Source organism: Oryctolagus cuniculus, chromosome 6, assembly GCF_051225735.1.
Source record: "Oryctolagus cuniculus isolate XC-2025 breed Fujian yellow rabbit chromosome 6, ASM5122573v1, whole genome shotgun sequence".
Classification (NCBI taxonomy): domain Eukaryota; kingdom Metazoa; phylum Chordata; class Mammalia; order Lagomorpha; family Leporidae; genus Oryctolagus; species Oryctolagus cuniculus.
In genome coordinates this window covers 150,821,712-150,842,818 of record NC_142872.1, presented here as the reverse complement: position 1 = coordinate 150,842,818, position 21,107 = coordinate 150,821,712, and the positions used below count along the sequence as shown (strand labels likewise).

General features: G+C 47.8%; 1 long non-coding RNA gene across 6 annotated transcripts in view; it reads right to left on the bottom strand.

Moving 5' to 3' along the window:
- Positions 1-10,362, bottom strand: part of LOC149126333 (uncharacterized) — a 37,213-nt gene extending 26,851 nt beyond the window's left edge. The window contains exons 1-3 of one of the 6 annotated variants that reach the window (XR_016236604.1): positions 10,345-10,362; positions 9,978-10,097; positions 5,387-5,453 (exon numbers count right to left, since the gene is read on the bottom strand). This is a non-coding gene — a long non-coding RNA (uncharacterized LOC149126333). The other 5 variants (XR_016236605.1, XR_016236609.1, XR_016236608.1 and 2 more) reach the window with 5 other exon arrangements.
- Positions 10,363-21,107: the final 10,745 nt, after the last annotated feature.

The window sequence follows — 21,107 nt, the reverse complement described above, 5'->3', positions numbered from 1 at the left end:
AGGACTTGGGCAATCTTCTACTGCTTTCCCAGGCCATAGCAGAGAGCTGGATCGGAAGTGGAGCAACCAGGACTAGAACCAGTGCCCATATGGTGTGCCAACACCTCAGAGGCTTTAGCACGCTATGCCACAGCACCAGCCTAAACTACATAAATATTAATAGCTCTGTTTACAGTAGCAAAATCCAAGACACAACTCAAATAGCCATCAACAATAGATTAAGTTGAAGAGTAGTCATATAACAGGATTTCTACAACAATTAGAATTTTACAAACCATGGCTCCACACAGCATGTTTGAGTCCCTCAAATATAATATTAAGCTGACAAAATCAGACAGAAACACAGAAAAGTAGACCCTATGTTATCCCACATATATATGAAGTTCTTAAGTAAGTAAATCACATCTATGGTATTAGAGGCGAACTCAAGGGAGGGGACAAACACAACACTTCTGCAGCGAGGAAAGGTTGTGGTTTTTTTTTTTTTTTAAGACTTATTTATTTTACTTGAAAGTCAAAGTTACACAGAGAGAGGAGAGGCAGAGAGAGAGAAAGAGGTCTTCCATCTGCTGGTTCACTCCCCAATTGGCCATAACGGCCGGAGCTGCGCCGATCCGAATGCAGGAGCCAGGAGCTTCTTCCAGGTCTCCCACGCGGGTGCAGGGGCCCAAGGACTTGGGCCATCTTCTACTGCTTTCCCAGGCCATAGCGGAGAGCCGGACAGGAAGTGGAGCAGCCGGGTCTTGAACCGGCACCCCATATGGGTGCCGGTGCTTCAGGCCACGGCGTTAACCCGCTGCGCCACAGCACCGGCCCCCAAAATTGTGTTTCTTAGTCTAACTGTCAGCTGTGCGTGTGGCTGTAACAACCCATGGAGCTGAACCCTTATGATTTTTTTACTTCCCTGGACAGTGTTATGTTTCAACAAGAAATTGTGAAATATTCATGAGTATTTCAATAGGAAAATTCCTAAGCATGAATTTTCTCTGTTAAAGCAAATTCTGTTTCTGGCAAAACATACCACTGTTGGTTGAACTGTGTTCCCACAAAGGAGATGTTAAAGCCCTGACCTCTGGTTTCTATAAGGATGGTATAATTTGGAAAGATGGTCTTTGCAGCTGTTACCAGAGTGAAGTACATCAAACTGGATGATGGTGGGTCTGATCACTGATAATTGGTGTCCTTAAGCATAGAAACAGATTTGCCAACAACTGACACCAGGAAGAAGGCCATGTGACACAGGGGCAGAGAGAAAAGAGTAAGGCAGCTAGCAACTAAGGACGCCAAAGAGTGCCTCCAACCAGAGGAGCTGCAAGAGGGGCACGGAACGGATTATCCCTTAGGACTTGCGTAGGAACCAACCAGGTCAGCACCTTGATTTCTGACCTTGGCCTCCTCAACTAAAGGACAGTGCATTTTTGTGGTTTTAAGCCCACCCAGTTTGTTATGACAGCCCTAGGAAACTATTCCAAGAAGGATGATTTTTTGATCCCCATTCAACCTCTGGGTGGAAAGTAGAGAATGTTCCCAAGGGGGGATTCTAGTTTAATCACGTTGATGGCCTTCTTGTTTTCAACCAAGCCTAGATCATCTCCCAACTTTCCTCTGCGAATGACCCAATCAACTAGCTCTCCTGAGCAGCTAGGTCCTGAATAAGGTGACCCAGGGGAAGATGGGTAGAAGGAGAAAGAAGGCACAGAGAGAAGAAACATGGCACAATTTCCAGACATCACCAGCCCCCATTATTCTCAACTCATTACCGTTTTGCCAAGTTACCATTATCTTTGTTTAATCCTTTCTCGTTCCATAAATAATTCGGACTTTATAAAAATTAGAAAACAGGAGTGGGCATTTGGCACAGTGGTTGAGACACCACTTGGGACCCCCCCATCCTATGTTGGAGTACATGGTCCAGTCTCTGCTCTGTTTCTGATCCGGGTTCCTGCTAACGCACATCCTGGGAGGCAGAAAGTGATGGTACAAGTAGTTGGGTCCCTGCCACCCACATGGGAGACCCAGCGGAGTTCCCGATTCTGACCTCCGCCTGATGCACCCTTGGCTATTGCAAGCATCTGGGGAGTGAAACAGAAGATGGATGATCTCTCTCCCAGAACTCCTCACTCACTGTCCCATCTCTCTGCCATAAACACACACACACACACACAAACACACACCAAACAAAACAAAACAAAAGAAACCTCGAAAACACAGAAAATCAAATAAATAGAAGCAATCTATAAACTCTTAATGCTCACAGACAACCATCATCCACATTTTGGTACACTGCCTGCCAGACATCTTTTATTGAGTGTATATATATTTTTTGCTTTTTTATAAGAAAAATATCACCCTTTCCTAATTGCCTACATGCTTTCCTTCCTCCTTTTTGAGAAATACACAGTTTAAAAAAACAGTCCTGAGACCCACCCTATGGCCCAAACACACATTTTTGCTTTGTTTTCCATCAAACAATCCTCCCCTTGGGCCCCTTCCTGTGGCCAACCGATTCTTTCATACACAGAGTCTGTGCTCTCCCCAGCCCTAGAGTTCACGTGGGAAGACCTGGATTACAACACAAACAGTAGAGAAAGGAAAGGGTGTTGCCAAAGACCTCTCTAGCATGGTTGCTGCTATTCTAGAAAATACCAGCTCTGCTTTCTCTTTTAGACTTCAGGTGCTGAGGCTTGCGTGTCTGCTCTCCTCAAGACAAGACTGTCTTCCACATTTGCCAAGAACTGGCTTCGGTGTGCTCCGTTGCACTCCAAATCCCTGCTTCCATTCTTCTCCCCCCACTACAATCACCCTCATGTGTTTGATGCATGTCCTGGAATCCTGGGCTGGGCGGCTTCCTTTCACGTCTTCTAGAGCCACATTTGGCTTCAGCCTAGTGCTGGGTCCCTGGGGGCTCCTACACAGGGCATGCATCATTGGCTTGCTGGCTCTCTGCCCCCTGATTAGGTCTGCACAAAGGAGGTGGCGGGAAGGGAAGCTTTCTGGCTAACCCTCCTGACTCCCTTTCTGCCCTTCCCCTTCCCAGGCTGCTCTCTACTGGGGCCCCTTCTGCTCCACAGCAACGTTAGTCTCAGGCTGATTCCCAGTTCCAGACTGCCTCACTGTCACTGGTGCTGCTCCTAGCTCTGCCCTCACCTTTGTAAATAGTCCTCTTATTAATGCTATAACAATATCATGTATGGGGGTCCAGCTTTTTCCTGCCTGAACCACGACAGCTACAAATGTATACAGTTGGCCCTTTGCATCCACCAGGTCTGCATCCTCAGTTTCAACCAAATGAAGATGAAACATATGAGGAGAAAAAATGCATCTGCACCAAATACCCCTAGACTTTTGTTGGCATAATTCTGTAAATACAGCATAGCAACGACTTACATTGTATTTGGTATCGTGAGTAATCTAGAGATGAGTTAAAGATTACAGGAGAGGGTGCACGGCTTCTGCACTAACACTACACCGTTTCACATACAGGACCTGAGCAGCTCTGGATTATGGTATCCCCCGGTGTACTGGAACCAATCTCTCACGCTGCCAAGAGGCAACTGTATGGTCCTTGTACAGCATGGCATGTTCTTCGATGTGTTTGCGTGTGTGTGGACGCGTATGTGTGCTCACGTATTCCATGAGCAGAACCTCACTGCCCTCCAGGTCTCATCGTGTTCTTACACATTCCCTGTAATGTCATTTCTATAGTCTGCGTTACTGTATAGGAGGGAACCTCTAAACGTTTATGGAAAAGTACAATCAGAAAATAAGCTTATTTTGGTGCAAACAAATTTTGAAATCCTAATGCATGTGCTCCATGAGCTTTCCTAAGAGCCCGGGTGTCCCCAGGGTGCTGCCTCCACCCTTGCCCACTCCGCTGCCTTCCCTTCCCTTCTCCAGCCCACCCCCTGCCCCGCCCCAGGGGCTACTGCCGCCAACGGCCTCCTACTTTTTATAGAAAGCTTTTATTTAATAAATATAAATTTTGAAAGTACAACTTTTGGATTATAGCGGTTCTTCCCCCCATACCCACCCTCCCACCCCCAAACCACCCGACCTCCTACTCCCTCTCCCATCCCATTCTTCATTAAGATTCATTTGTAATTATCTTTATATACAGAAGATCAACTCTATACTAAGTAAAGATTTCAACAGTTTGCACCCACACAAACACAAAGTATAAAGTACTGTTTGAAGAAGACTAGTTTTACTGTTAATTCTCTTAGTACAACACATTAAGGACAGAGGTTCTACATGGGGAGCAAGTGCACAGTGACTCCTGTTGTTGATTTAACAATTGACACTCTTATTTATGATGTCAGTGATCACCCGAGGCTCCTGTCATGAGCTGCCAAGGCTATGGAAGCCTCTTGACTGCCTCCTACTCCCTGCTGTCATCTACAGTGCCACAAGAAATCTAGAACTTTATCAACTTTTTCACCCAGTTCTATTCAGTTCTTTTCCAGTCCTCAGTTCTGAACTTGTGCCAAGTGTAGTAATTTGATGAGTAAATTGTGTTGTATATGTCTATATATATGCCTCATATACCTCAAGTCCATGTCCTTCAGTTAAACAAAGTGACCCAAATCCATAAAAGGTACTTTTAAAATGTGTTTTTCCTGGCTTTCCTGCTCCAACCATAAATGATGTAATAAAATAAGCGACAGGAATCATAGATTTCTTGAGCACTTCATATGTGCCGAGATCTCTCCCACACTGGGCATGAGCTTCAGCTCACTCAGCAATACACAGAGCCAGCTCAGACTGGTTTTCAACAGCTGATTATTAAATTTGCAAGAATTTTGCAGGCCAGTTATTAAACATGGCAATTATGAAAAAAATAAATTATGTAAACTCACAATGAAATTACATTAAAAATAAATGTAATAAAAATCAATAGCTCCTAATTACATGACTACCCTTAACTACTAGAGGCTCAGGTAATGTCTGCTTTACCTGCATGGTGGAAATACCACATACTGCACATCTCTTTTCAATTCTACATTCATTGATGTTACATCAGGGACCGGCATTGCTGTGCAGTAGGTTCAGCAGTGGCTTGCTACACTGACACCCTGTATAGGAGCACCAATTAGATTCCCAACTGCTCACCTCTGATCCAGCTCCCTGCTAATGCACCTGGGAAAGCAGCATAAAATGACCCAAGGACTTGGGCCCATGCCACTCATGTGGGAGACCTAGATGATGTTCTAGACTCCTGGCTTTGGTCTCACCCAGCCCCAACCCCAGCCATTGCAGCCATATGGGTAGTAAACCAACAGATGGAATCTCTCTCGCTCTCTCTGTCACTCTTCCAAATGAAAATAAATAAATCTTTTTTAATAACTGTTGGGGGCTAGTGTTATGGCAAGGCAGGTAAAGCTGTTACCTGTGATGTTGGCATCCTCTACAGGCACTGGTTCATGTCCCAGCTGTTCCACTTCTGATCCAGCTGCCTAATGGGAAAAGCAATGTAAGATGGCCCAAGTGCGTGGGCCCCTGTTACCCATGTTGGATACCCGGAAGAAACTCCTGGCTCCAAGATCTCTCTCTCTCTCCTTCTCTCTGTGTAGCTCTTTCAGGTAAGTAAATCTTTAAAAAATAAAAAAATAAAAACTATTACATCAGCATCTCAAAATCTACCATAGTGGACTTATATGTTCCATAGAAATTAGCCAACAATGCGAATCAGGGGTGCTCTGTCCTCGGAGCTGGCTGTTAAACATTGACCAGCACACCACTATGCTTATGCGTTAAAACAACCCTGTGAGATTGGCTCTTTTTTTTTTTATTTGACAAGTAGAGTTACAGACAGCGAGGGGGAGAGACAGAGAAAAAGGTCTTCCTTCCGTTGGTTCACTCCCCAAATGGCCGCTACAGCCGGTGCTGTGCAGATCCGAAGCCAGGAACCAGGTGCTTCTCCCAGCCTCCCATGCAGGTGCAGGGGCCCAAGCACTTGGGCCATCTTCCACTGCCCTCCCGGGCCACAGCAGAGAGCTGACTTGGAAGAGAAGCAACCGGGACTAGAACTCAGTGCCCATATGGGATGCGGGCACCTCAGGCAGAGGATTAACCAAGTGAGCCACAGCGCTGGCCCCTAGATTGGCTTTCTTATATTACAGATGAAAAGTGAGGCTTAAGGAGCTCAGTAATGACCCCAAATCCTAATGCTACAGAAAGGTAGAGTAAGGTTTGTAATTATAATGTACAGACTTGGGTGGGCTGTATCCCCCAAAGGGTATATATAACGACTGGGGCACAGACACGGTTGTTTGCTGTTTAGCCCCTTAATGTAGACAAGGAAAGTAGGCAGTTATTTGTCTCAGACTGTGGGAGTTAATAAGGAGCAAAGGAGTAGGTTTAGGCTCAAGCCCTGAAATCCACCTGCCCACCCACAGCCTCCAGATCTTCTGAGGAGCTGTGAAGCGGCAGGACCAAGGTATCCACTTTCCTGGTCTCTGTGCCTCTGCCTCTCTGTCTCCCTCCCTCTCTCCATGTAATGTCTTGTTTATCTTTCTCCCCATGCTGGCTTTGTTTGCTTCTCTGCCTCCAGGTGCTCATTTCTACTCAAATTTCCCAAGTCTACATGTTCTCAGTTTAAGAACCTACCGGGCTGACTAGGGTGACTGTGTTCCAGGAAATACTGTGTCCCCAGCAGAAGGATGGTTGGTCCAGCTTGGGTCATGTGGCTGCCTTTGGCTCCTTCAATGCCTCCCACCCTCACATAGCAGGGAATCAATGCTGGGAGGGGGTGTGGACTTCGGACACCCAGAGTGTGCAATGGCCTACTCACCAGGTCTCCAGCGAGGGAGACCCCTCAGATGCTCATTTGGGAGAGCAGAATAGTGGTGATATTAACCACTTTACTAGTTCTTAGAGTGGATCACACACACACACACACACACACACACAGTTAATACAACAATGTTCCGTTCATGCTATTATTATCATCACCTTCCTCTTACAGGTGACCTAACTGAAGTGCAGAAGGTTAAGAAACTTGCCCAATATGGCCGGCGCCGCGGCTCACTAGGCTAATCCTCCCCCTTGCGGCGCTGGCACACCGGGTTCTAGTCCCAGTTGGGGCACCGGATTCTCTCCCTGTTGCCCCTCTTCCAGGCCAGCTCTCTGCTGTGGCCCGGGAGTGCAGTGGAGGATGGCCCAAGTGCTTGGGCCCTGCACCCCATGGGAGACCAGGAGAAGCACCTGGCTCCTGCCTTCGGATCAGTGCGGTGCGCCGGCCGCAGCACACCAGCCGCGGCGGCCATTGGAGGGTGAACGAACGGCAAAAGGAAGACCTTTCTCTCTGTCTCTCTCTCACTGTCTACTCTTCCTGTTAAAAAAAAAAAAAAAAAGAAAAAGAAACTTGCCCAATGTCAGTACAGTGCTCCCTCAGCATCCAGAGGACTTTGGTTCCAAGACTCCCACAGATATTAAAATCCAGGCACCCAAGTCCTTTATAGAAGATGCTATAGTATTTGTGTATAACCTACCCTTAAACAAGTACTTTACATTATCTGCAGATTACTTATAATTCCTAATACCATGTGAATTTTTTGTAGTTTTGCTATATTGTCTTGGGAATAACTATAAGAACAAAGGTCTCTCCATGTTTGGTACACATGCAATTTTCAAAAAATATTTTCAGGCTATGGATGGTTGGATCCACAGGCAAAGAACCCCTGGCTACGGAGGGCTGACCATAGACCACAAGGGGCAAGGCTGGGAGGCCAGCACCTCGTCTGCTTGCTGCCCTGCCTGTGCTGACCACTGCATGAGCCAGGCCTCCCTGACTGAGCTGTTGAGAGGCCCACTCAGATAATAATGCCTTGGGGAGCTTTATAAACTATTTAAAAAAAAATTCCTCCTCTGCTTCTGTGTTATCCTTTATGCTGGGACCAAGCCAACAGCTCGATACAAAGGCAGATAAGGGACCTGCTACAGGTCAGCCTGCCCTCCCTGTCCCTCCTCCAACATTCTCACCAACAGAGTCATCTATGGCCTTAAGCCATGTCTCTGGGAGGACTTCAACAAACCCCAAACATGTAACTTAAAAAGGCAATAAAGTTTTTATTAGGCTGATAGTCATGGTTCTGTTATCTCTGGTGAGGACTTCAGGGAGTGGGAGAGAGAGGGCAGGTAAATCTTATGTTGTAGTCTCCGAAGGATGGGCGGGAGCTGGGGGCCGGGATTCAGGTGGGAGGAGGCAGGCTCCCAGAGGAGCCTTGGTTGGAAGGCAGAGTGGCTACAAAGCAGGGGAGGTGGCAGCCAGCACCAGCATGTCTTCTAAGATTCTCAGTCATCAGATTTCACCATGAGCAGGAAGAACCTCCTTACAGAGCAGATGAGACATCCAAGGCCCAGACTGGCCTGGGGCCAGGTTGTTTCAGTCTATTTTCTGGTTCTCCAAGTTACCACTATCCACCCTTCAACCTCCTGAAAGCCTTCCAGGAAGGTGTCCCCGCCTGTGACAGGCAGCGGAGGGCCACCACCATAATGCCAAAAAGGATACGCGCAGAGACACCAACCCAGGCTTGCTCTGCAGCCTTCACTCTGTCTCTGCTCTTGCTGGGCTAGAAGTTTTGTCATTGTGTTAAGAACCGTCACTGCTCCACCGGAGCCCTGTGCCCCGGGGACAATGCCTCCCTGCTGTCCTGCTGGTTAGGCATCGTATTTTGTCCTCTCCTGGCCAGCAAGGGCAACAGGGTCCTCCCAGCACTCAGATCTCCGTCTGCCGTGGGTGACAAGCCACGTCCTCTATCCCGCCTTCACAACTACTTTGACAGTCACAGGCGAACCCTCAGGTAAGACTTCGCAGGGCTACCTGGGGAGCCTTTGGTCCCTTCCACTGTCACATTCTAATCCCTTCCTCCTCAGAAGGTTTGTTCCAAACCTTCGCCAGTGATAACTACAGAAGAAAGTTGCCATGGACAGAGCCTGTAGCACACACCAGGTTCTGGACACGATTTCTTATGCCATCCCCAGAGGGAGGTGGCATTATCTCCATATTGCTCAGGGCCATTGAGTGGCAGCATCCCACAGAGGGTAAGCAGCAGGTGCAAGGTTCAAGTACGTGTCTGATTCCCTTCAAACCCCATGCTATTTCCCCATCAGCTCAACTTCTACCCACCAAATTTTTGGTGTACTTCACCTCCTACTTCAGCAAGTACGTGGCAGCCTCTGGATGTGGACTTTCTGCACCTACCTACGAAGGTATTTGCGTGCACATTCATTCTCTCTCTTGCCTCCCTACCCAGTGCCTCAGTGAGCCCGACCTGTCTACAGCCAGCTAGGAGGTAGGCACTGGTATCATACCCATTTCACAGATGAGGAAACAAACTCAGAGACCACAAAATAGTGGCAGAACAAGACTCAAATCCAAATCCTCAAGTCCTTCCCGGTTCTTTTAGACCAGAGATTCTCGAAGTGTGGTTTCCAGGCCAGCAGCATCAGCATCAGCTGGTACGGATTATCGGCTCTCGGAGTGGGGCCCAGCAGCCTGGGCTTTAGCAAGCCCTCCAGGTGACTGGTGCAGGTGAAAGTCTGACAATTACTGCTCTAGTTCAAGGGAAAGTTCATGAGCACACAGCCACACCCATTTGTTTATGTTGTCTGCGGCTGCTTCGTGCCATGACACCGGAGTTGTGACAGTCCGGGTCACACACCAAAGCCATCTCTGTTTGGCCATTTACAGCAAAAGGCTGGAGACCTGTGCCCTAGTCTGTCACCAGATCCTTCGGGTTGCATCTTCTGAGTATGTTTCCATTACTCGCGTGGCCTCTCCCTTCGTTTCTAGCTTACGATAATGAGACAGACTCTTCCTACGTGGCCTCCCCGCCTCCAGGCTTGGCCCTCTCAGTTCCATATCCCACACACAAGGATGACCTGGCCACACCTCTTCTGAAAATCCCCTTTGCCTTCCAAACCAGGTCTAAGCACTTCGGCGGTGCACTCTAAGTTCTTCACGCCTCGCTGCTTACCTTGCTGCACGAATCGCTGCCTCCTTCGGTTCACTGCTCACTCCGTGCGTGACCTTCCCACCCCAGGCCTCTGCAGGAAATGCTCGCCCCACCCCTTTCACCAGGCAAACTCTGCTCATCCTGCAAGATTCAGCGCAGCTGTCACCGGGAAGCCTCAGAACTCAGCACCCTCCCTGCTCCCGTTAATTCTGGGCGTCTTGTGCAAATTACTGGCCAGTGCACCCTGGCTCATTAGCTGTGAGCACCAGCACCGGGAAGGCGAAGACAATTTCTTCCTTGACCTGGCAGCTCCAGCACTGAGACAGGCCTGGCCCCTAGCTCCCCAGTAAATGTTCACCGAATTGAAGAGAGACTCTGTCTTAGTCACCTCTGTGTCCGGGCAGCTCACCCTCGCTCACCGGCTGCAACTTGCACAGGCAGCAATCATCCACAATGTTGCCCCGCCCCTTTCAGGTCAAGATCCGTGCTCCGTGCACTTGGTGTCACCCATAGCAAACAGCACAGAGCCTCGTACACAGTGGGCACCCCTAAGGATCATGAAAACATCTAGGAATTATTTTGTCTCTTTCCAAATTGCATTTTTAGAGAAGTTTTATTTTTAATCACTTGATTTTAAAGTTAAAATATGCTCATTGTAGAAAATTTGCATAAAAAGAAGGTAAAAGTCACTTATAATCCCTCAACCCATGTACGTTGTACAAGATCTTACACGATAGATGGGGTGTGGTGTTCCGTGTGACTACACGTGTGTTTTTAAATCCCACAGTTCCATAGTTCTCTAATTGGTTATTAGGAAATCTGTTTTGGCCATATTTTACTTTTTCTTTTTAAAGATTTATTTTTAATTTACTTGAAAGGCAGAGCTACAGAGAGAGAGGGAAAAGAGATCTCCCATCTGCTGGTCCAGTCACCAAATGGCCACAATGGCAGGGCTGGGCCAGACTGAAGCCAGGAGCCCAGAGATTCTTCTGGGTCTCCCATATAGGTGCCGGGGCCCAAGCACTTGGGCCATCATCTTCCATTGCTTTCCCAGGTGCAGTAACAGGGCGTGGGATCAGAAGTGGAGCAGCTGGGGCTCCCAACACTGATATGGGATACTGGTGTCACAGGTGGAAGCTAACCTGCCACACCACAACACCAGCCATCTCACTTTTTCTCCGACAGGAGATCGGTAATGAAGCGTCTCTGGATTCTACAAGTTAACCCTTCAATTTCCTCTATGATCTCCCACTAAAAGGGAAGCAAGCAGAGCCCCTCAAATATGCGTTAGAGATCCTGCAAGGAGCTGAGCACCCTTCCTGAGAAGCCTCCAGCACAGGGGGACTGTATTTTGCTTCTTCGCAAAGAAAGTTTACTTTCTTGGGGCAGGCTTAAGGAAGTGTCCCAGTGAGCTGAGGCCAACATGTCTGGGAAAGGCTCTGGGGGTAGATGGGAAGGAGCCCCACATAAAGCTGGAGGTGCAGTACAAGGATGCGGGGGGAACAGAGTCAGCACTAGAAGTGCCAGAAGTTTTGGCCGGCACCGCGGCTCACTAGGCTAATCCTCCACCTGCGGCGCTGGCACACCGGGTTCTAGTCCCGGTTGGGGCGCCGGATTCTGTCCCAGTTGCTCCTCTTCCAGTCCAGCTCTCTGCTGTGGCCTGGGAAGGCAGTGGAGGATGGCCCAAGGGCCCTGCACCCTGCACCCGCATGGGAGACCAGGAGGAAGCACCTGGCTCCTGGCTTCGGATTGGCGCAGCACGCTGGCTGTAGCAGCCATCTGGGAGGTGAACCAAGTTTCCTACCCTTTCTGAGTTTAGGGGTCTTCTCTGTAAATGCGACTGTGGTGAAGACTAAATTAGATGAAAGTGCTTGGCCACAGCCCCGCTCAATTCTTTTTCCTGCCATCTTCTCTTGATTTTGAGTCAGTTTTCATGGCTGCTTTTAGAAAACTCACTGGGTGTCCATTTCCAGCGGCCTCTGTGTCTTTGACACTGCTGGTGGCTGGACGCCCACCCCAGGCACGAGCATTATCTCACGTCTCACGAGAGCAGAGGCAAGAGGTGGTCTGATATCTGCTGCCCTGCACAATGAGGCACATTTCTGTTCGGGAAGAGAGAGATAGGGCCAGTGCAGAGCCAGATCCCCGAGAGGGGTAGTCCTGAGTTCTCTCCGTTCACACAATGGAACTCTTAGGTTGCCCTGTGCCTGGGTCAGGGGATAAGGTATCTGCCATCAGAGCTACAGGTGGTGTGTGCTGGGGTTTTGTCCTTCTGTGGGGCTTTAGAAGGTTTTGGACTGGATGGGGTCTTCCCAGATTCCTAGATGCTCTCCTTTCTTCCATTTTCGCCTCTGACCCCCCTCCCCCACCCTGGCCAGGCTGTACTCACCTTGATTGCACCAACTATGTTTGTTTCATTTTGTACCTCCTGCTTATCACCTGCCCATTCCCACCCCTCCCCCACATATACAGTAGCTAGCATTTTGCTTAGCACATAAAAATCGTCCATTCGATATGTGATGAATGAATGAGACTATAGTAAGCTTAGATGGTTCAAGCCAAACTCAAAGAGGTCTTAAATCCTGGCCAGCTCTGCCAATAAATGTATAGTAATTATAAATTAGAATGAAAATAAATCAATAATAGTTAACATCTCTCTTCCACCTTTGACATTGTTTCCTCGCCATTTGTTTCCTCGCCAGAGACTTGCAACAGCCCTTAAAGTAATTTCCACTATTCCACTCTGCACAGGAAGAGTCTCACGCTTGGAGAAGTTAATTCACTTGCGCAGGCTACTCCCACATGAGAACTGGCGGAGCTGAGCTATTTCTCAGGCTATTGACCATTATGCCACTTCTCCTGCGTCTTGGGTGACGTTAGCCAAGTCACTTCCCCTCTCCAGGCTTGGCTGTCCCCCCGTGAAATGGAGGCAGACAACTGAAGATGTGATTGTGAAGGTCCCTATCAGAACTCCTTTCCCATGAGAGTCGTAACGCTACCACATGCTAATCCTTCCAGTGGTGTAGCCTGCTCCAGTCCATAAACCCCTGGCTTATCCCTCTCATTAAGCAGAGCACCTGGGAAACCAGATCTGCCTAAAATCAGCCTGGCCAGCTCCCTTGAGTCACCGTCCCAGAGTTGCTGCCCCAGGGAAACCTCAGTAGGAAATGGCAGTTCCAGGAACAGACCTGCCTGTGTCCATCTGAGGACGTAAGAGACGCTGCCTGCCCTTCCTACTCAGGTTGCCTCCTCAGAGGCCAAGCAGGGGTTCTACTGTAGAGCGATTAGACCAGAAAAGCCACTTCTTTGCTCACTCTGGGCAAGGCAGGGCCTGGGACTCGACAGGATGGGCCTCTAGGAAACACCTGGACAGAGATGATGTAGGCAATACTGAGAGCCTGGACTCTCCCAGCCTGTGGGCTGCAGAAAGGGACCTGTCATTCATCGCTTCTGTGTAAGTCACTCACTCCTTTGCTCATTCAACAAACACGTATGGCAACATCCATGGAGGAACCGCATTATGTTGGTACTTAGGTCCTAAGACCTCTTAAAGAGTTCATCTTAAGAGCAGGTGTGGAGAGTCAGATACATAAACAGGTCAGCCCAACACAGTGCAACACACATGAGTGGTGGGACCCTAGATCATTGCATAGCCTCTGAGCCATCAGGTCTCCCCATCAGTGAAATGGGGTTAATGATAGCCCATCTCATCTTCTGAAGCTTCTCACATCCTATAGGCCACTGCCCGTCCCCCAAACACACCACTTATATCCCATCCCTTTACCTCACAGTCCCCACTGCCCTGGGTACTCCTTCCACACATGTGGTTCAAGTATACTCACTCAACCTCAGCACCTGGCATGGTCTCAGACACACAGTAGAGGATGGATAAATATTTGCTGAATGAATAAACCCACAATGTCTAGTTCTGTCTCACCTGTTCCCTCTCCCTCCATCCCGCCTCCCTTAGCCTAACCTGGTTTCCCCAGGCAGACCAAACTTTTTGTCTCCCCAGTAAATTGTAGACGTTTTGTGGGCAGACACTGGATGACACAGAACATTAGTGTTTAGTAAACATCAGTAAAAGTGAGAAACTAGTCGGTCGGGAAAGCTATTACTGTCTTTGTTTTAATAATGACTCTTACATTATGAAAAATCTCAAAAGACTTTGCAAGTCACCCTGAGGTTATTCAACTCGCCCAGTTGCTCAGGGCCCTAGGCTGGCCTCATGTCCTAACTCGAATCTGAGCTGTCAGACCTGAGGCATTTTGTAAAAAAGTACTGATTTCACAAATTCTGAATGTACCTTTTCAACATCTCAGAAACCACAATACATTTTTCTTCCTTTAATGGTATCTAAAATAATGGCAACATATCTTACAACTAATGTGTCCTTAGATTTGATGAAGCCTATTATTAGCCATAACTGCAAAAAGAAACACAAGTAGTCAAGTTCATCCTCATTGATAGTCAAAGAAATTGCAAGTGAGAACCACAAAGGAGAGACTATTGCTTCTGGCAAAGATCAAAAGATGAAAAATTAATGTAATTGTATGCAAAGGAAAGGAAAGTAGAGGCTCTGGCCTACAATCGCTGGGGTGACACATTGCTATAAACTTTTGGGAGGCCATTTGAAAGTTTTGGACACATGTCAAAACTGTAGTTTCCCCCAGGGCGGGGGGTGAGAGGGGAAGCAGCCGGCCTAGAGCTAGGAGGCCCACATACTATATAAGAATACGCGAGTTGGATTCCCAGTTCTGGCTCCTGGCGCCAGCTTCATGCTCCTGTGTACCCCGGAAGGCAGTACTGAAGATTCAGATAACTGGGTTCCTGCCACCCACGTGGGAGACCCAGATTGAGTTCCCACCTCTTGGCTTCAGCCCTGCTCATATGGGTATTTGGGGAATGAACCAACACATGGAAACTCTGCCCCTCTCTCTCTCTCCCCTGCCTTTCAAACAAATTTTTAAAAGATATTTATTTATAAATCAGAGTTTCAGAGAGAGAGAAAGACAGGGAGAGCCGGCACTGCGGCTCACTAGGCTAATCCTCTGCCTACGGCGCCGGCACACCGGGTTCTAGTCCCGGTCAGGGCGCCGGATTCTGTCCCAGTTGCTCCTCTTCCAGCCCGGCTCTCTGCTATGGCCCGGGAGTGCAGTGGAGGATGGCCCAGGTCCTTGGGCCCTGCACCCGCATGGGAGACCAGGAGAGGCACCTGGCTCCTGGCTTTGGATCAGCGCGGTGCGCCGGCTGCAGTGCGCTGGCTGCGGCGGCCATTGAGGGGTGAACCAACAGAAAAGGAAGATCTTTCTCTCTGTCTCTCTCTCACTGTCCACTCTGCCTGTCAAAAAAAAAAAAAAAAAAAAAAAAAAAAAAAAAAGACAGGGAGAAAGACCATCCATCTGCTGGTGCACTCCCCAGATGGCCACAATGGCCAGGGTTAGACCAGGCTGAAGCCAGGAGCTTCATCCAGTCTCCCACATGAGTGCAGGGGGCCATGAATCTAGGGCATCTTCCACTACTTTTCCAGGCACATTAGCAAGGAGCTGGCTTGGAAATGGAGCAGCCAATAGAGGAATCAGCACCCATATGGAATGTCTGCATCTCAGGTGGCAGCTTTACCCTCTACATCATGAGGTTGGCCCCCACAATCTTTTAAATAATAAATTTTAAAATGCTTAAAAATAATTGTGGAGGGGGCTGGCATTGTGGCACAGTGTGCTAAGCTGCCTCCTGCAATGCCAGTATCGCGTACTGGAGTGCTGATTCAAGTCCCAGCTGCTCCACTTCCAATCCAGCTCTCTGCTAATGCACCTGGACAGCAGAAGAAGATGGCCCAAGTGCTCGGGACCCTGCTACTTAAATGGGAGACTCTGATGGAGCGCCAGCCTTCTGGCTTTGGCCTGGATTAGCCCCGGCCATTTTGGGGAGTGAACCAGTGATTGGAAGATTTTTCCTCCCCACCCCCCATCATTCTGCTTGTGGAAAATAAATCTTTAAAATAATTAAAAATACAAACTATATGCTTGTCCTTTCATTCACTTTAGAATTGCTGGATGTTACACTCGTAGAATTTATCACAGGACAAATTCCTGGTTGTCCTCAGAGATCCATCTGCAAGCAAATTCTCAGAAGCCCTGTAAATGGTGGGGGGAAAAAAAAGGTAGGTTGCTTCAAGTTGGCGCCTGTTGAGTTAATATGTGAAGGCAATTTTACGTAATTGAAAAATATAGAGTAATGATCAATACTGTTAATAGTCGCTATCAACTGTAAATTGTGTTTAAGTATGTGTGGACAGAAAAGAGCCATTTGTGAGACGAGACTTTGCTTAACTCACAGCACTTTGCTTTGTTCAGATTCCATTTTTGCTTCAAAAACAATCCTGGCTTGATAGTCACAAGGACACCTGAGGTTAAGAAAAAACTGCAGGTGTTCTTTTCTCACAGCTGAGTTTTAACAACTTACAAGAAAAAAAAAACTATAAAAATAATCCCCATGTTTATTTTGGGTTCTTTTTCAAATGTATTATTTTGAGATAATTTCTAGCTTATAGGAAAACTTCATGGGTAGTACACACAGCTCTGCAGCCGGACCACCAGTTTTGAGCTCATTGTTTCATTTGTGTTCTTTCTGTCACAAACACGAGTTCTAGTCCCTGTCTTATTTGTGCTTGCATAGTTATTTCTCACGAAGCACTGGAGAGCAGGCTACCTATGCCGTGCACTTTTACCCCTCAATATTTCGCTATGTATTTCCTAAGACAACGAAGTTCTCTTCTTCGGCCACAGAACAAGTCACAGATTCTAGAAATGTAATACGCATGCCATACTTTTGTCTCAGCTGCAGTTTACGTTGAACGTAATCATTATCCCCATCCTGTCGTCTGAGGAGCCGATTTTTCTCCCTTGTCCAGAATCCAGGTCAGCGCAGTGCATCACAGTGAGCCATCACACCCTTTTGCCTTCTTCATCTGGAACAGTTCTCGGCCTTTTTGTCTTTGATAACAATGACTGTTTCTGAGAACGCGAGGCCTGTTTATAGACTGCCCATCAGTTTGGGTTGTCTGAAGATTTCTCATAATTTGACTCAGTTTATACATTTTTGACTAGAATATTATATAAGTGATGTCATATTCTTCTCAAGGAATCACAACTCGAGACCCGTGGAGTCTGTTTGTCCCTTGGCAGTGACATTAATTTCTATTACTTAGTTATCACTGGTGCTTTTTCCACAGTCTCATATCTATTTCTCCTAAAGGAACAGGTACTTTGATGCTATTTACATTTCCTACTCGTTACCAGATTTCTTTCCCACCTACTATTTAGAATCTATTAATGATTCTTGCTTGAATTAAATTTTTTCTATAAGTAGAGTTGCAAAGTGGTGACTTTTCCTAATGAAATCATTCTTTCTATGCTTATTAATGGTAAGAAAGAGTATTTATTATCAAAATAGACTGACAGAGTCTTATTTATTCAGTGGGTTTTAAACCTTCATCCTTTTGATGTTCAAAATTGTCCTTGGTCTGGCCAGTAGGAGCCCATGTAAGCTGGCTCCTATGCCTTTCCCCTTTTAAGGTTTTATTTATTTATTTAAGAGGCAGAGTTATAGATAGAGAAAGGTAGAAGAAGAGAGAGGTCTTCCATCTGCTGGTTCACTCCCCAAATGGCCGCAATAGCCGGAGCTGATCCAATCCAAAGCCAGGAGCTACTTCTTGTCTCCTATGTGGGTGCAGGGGCCCAAGAACTTGGGCCATCTTCCACTGCCTTCTAAACACATTAGCAGGGAGTTGGATCAGAAGTGGAGCAGCCAGGATTAGGACCAGTGCTCATATGGGATGCTGGTGCTACTGGCAGAAGCTTAGCCCACTACACCACAGTACTGGCTCTTCCTGCAACTTTTTGTCATACTCCATGATTTTGGGAGGTGAATACACTTTCTTTCTAACACAATAAGATGTTCTAGGCTTATCTTTTACTTTCTATGCTGCAGCCGTGAAACCAGCCATTTCTCCAAGAGAACCAATTGCTTTCCATGGATGATGACATTTGGAAACCAAGACCAGGGTACATAACAGACATTTTGTTTTTCTTATTTTCATTTAATGGTATATTCTATTTTTTAAAAAGTATGCCTTAATAATAAGAAGAAACCATGGGGCCAGCATTGTGACAGAGCAGGTTAAACCCTGGCCTGTAACAACAGCATGCCATATCAGAGCCATGGCTCAAGTCACAGCTGCTCTGCTTCTGATCCAGCTCCCTGCTAATGTGCCTGGGAAAGCATCAGATGATGGTCCAAGTACCTGGGTGCCTGCCACCCAAGTAGGAGACTGGGATGCAGTTCCAGGCTCCTGGCCTGGCCCAGCCCTGGCAGGTGTAGCCATTTAGGGAGTGAATCAGCAAATAGAAGATCTGTATGGGTGTATGTGTATGTGTGTGCTTCTGTCTGTCTCCTTCTGTGTTATTCTGCCTTTCAAATACATTTTTTAATCTTGAAAAAAATTATTATTCCATTACAGTCATCACTTGGTATCCATGAGGTATTGGATCCAAGAGCCCTTCATGGATACCAAAATCCATGGATGCTCAAGTCCCCTACAAAAAATACCATAGTATTTGCATATAACCCCCTCACCTCCTCCTGCACATTTTAAGTTACCTCTACACTACTTATGATACCTCCCACAAGGTAAATGCTATGTAAATAGTTGTTGCATTGTTTAGGGGATAGCAACAAAGAAAACTGTATGTTATGTTCACAATTTTCCTTTTCAAATAGTTTTGGGCCAAGGACAGTTGGATCTGCAGGCACCCATACGGCAGGTTTGGAGGGATGACTGCATTCCTAAAGAGGAAAAAAACCCCAAAATATAGTGGGCTGTTTCTCATGCCCTTGGGAACCCAAAGTCCTTGGGCCCGTGAGAACCATTTTCATGCACACTCTGTCAGATGCAAAGGCAGCAGCTCCCAGGCCGGAGCTCCATCCTCAGAGTGCAGGGAGGCACACATGGGGTCTGTCTGCCTGGTAAGAGCTGCAGAGCCAATCCAGAGACCCACAGTGATGCCCTGGGCAGCGAGAAAAACAACAGCCCAACCCACAGCTGACAGAAGATGCACCAGGCTCTCCAACCCCAAGGCCTGAATTTACTGAAACCAGCGTCCACCTCCTGCCTCCCACTTGCCCAGACACACACACCCCCTCCCAGCCCAGCTCTGGGGTCCAAACAGCCATGGAGGAGCAGTGCATGCATACTGCATTTAACCATTTCTGTTAACTTTTGATGATGTCACCAACATGAGCAGCCCCTGCCTTTTTCCAAGAGCCATGGTAGGGCCTTTTCTATCCCCTCTGGGAGGAGCCCTGCGTGACCACGGGTGGCTCTGGGCCATGGCCCAGCTGTGGCCCTGAGCAACCCCTCCACTTTGGTAAAGGTTTTGATTGAGGCCAAGGAAGGATCAAGGCCTGCAGCAGCTCCAAGAACAGCCATGCTCAGCCCGGGGAAAGTCGCAAAGGGCAGGCTGCCCCTCTCCCCACCATTGGATGCTTTTCTAGTTCCTTCAAGAATCAGCATGAATCCTGGACACCCTCGTTTGTTTTAATTTTGTAAAACTGTAAACTCGTACGCCAAGGATCCCGTGAAAACTGTCCCCACCCCGTCCTAGCCTCTGGCCCTTGGAGGGCTCTCTGTCACTCTGTCCTTGGGTATCACCTTGCCTGTTGGTAAGCTCCAGAGGGCAGGAGCTGTGCTGTGCCATTCTTGCAGTCTCAGCACCAAGCTCAGCCTCTGACCACAGAGAACGCTCAAGTGGGAGGGAGGAAAGGAAGAAAGGAAGAAGAAGAATGGATGGTACAGTCTGAGACGGTACCGTCGAGGCTGACCGAGGCCAGCAGGGGAAGAATGGGGTACTGGGATTCAGCAGTCTGTACTGAGATGAAGCGAGCAGCTGAGCCCCGAGTCAGACCCCCACCCCCAGCTACCTGTTCCAGGCACTGTCACATCACCCTTGTTTGGTTTGTGCTCTAATCACTGTCGCGGTCTACAGTATTATTTGTGTGCTTGCTTATTCCCTGTCTCCCCAGCCTTGCCCGCCCCTCAACTGCTCCATAATGGCAGCGAGGACCGCACTTCCTGCTCACAGCTCTACCCCAGCTCTGGCACAGCGCTGACACGTCGTAGGCACTCCAGCTGTTTACCAAGCGAAGAATGAATGGGTGAGTGAACACTTACTCCTTTTGGAGGTCACTATTCTGCCTTCAAAACCTTGCTTTTACCCATCTTACAGGTGGCATATTAAACTTAAGCTGCACCCCTGCCTATGAGTCTCTTGGAATGATAATAGTTTCTAGGACTTTCTTTCTCTTCTTCCAACTTCCATTTTACAGCTCTTGTACAGATATGTCTTGAGTGCCTACCAGAGGCTGCACTTTGTCCTGGATGCTAGGAACACAAACAGGATTCAGGTATAGAGTCCCGATGACATCCCCAAAGGAGAGATGGCAAAAAAGAAGTAGCAGGTAAAGCTGCCGCCTGCAGTGCCGGCACCTGACATGGGTGCCGGTTCGAGTCCTGGCTGCTCCACTCCAGATCCAGCTCTCTGCTGTGGCCTGGAAAAGCAGTAGAAGATGGCCCAAGTCCACATAGAAGACCTGGACAAAGCTCCTGGCTCATGGCTTTGCATTGGTCCGGCTCCGGCTGTTGTAGCGTTTTGGGGAGTGAACCAATGGAATGGAAGACTTCTCTCTCTCTGCCTCTACCTCTTTGTAACTGTGCCTTTCAAATAATTAAATCTTTTAAAAAAGAAGAAAGTAGAGGTACATGGGCAAACAGATGTGCTTCTTCCTGGTGCAAGCCCTGTCTGCCTTGACTGGAGACGGGACAACCTGTTCTCTGAAGCTACTTAGGAGGTTGGTTACATGCTAAGCACTATTATACTGTAGCATTCAATGTGATGGTTTCTAGTTCAGAATGTTCTATTCGCTGTGCAAGAACATGGTTACTTGAGATTCTTACAACAAAGATGCTAAAGCTGTTCCAGGTAAAAAGCTGACCAATCTCTGCCACCACCTGTGAGACACCTGGAGAGAAACTGGGGGGATGAGGAGTTCCTCCTCTTCATGAGAATAAAATGGGAAAATATTTCAGTGGTG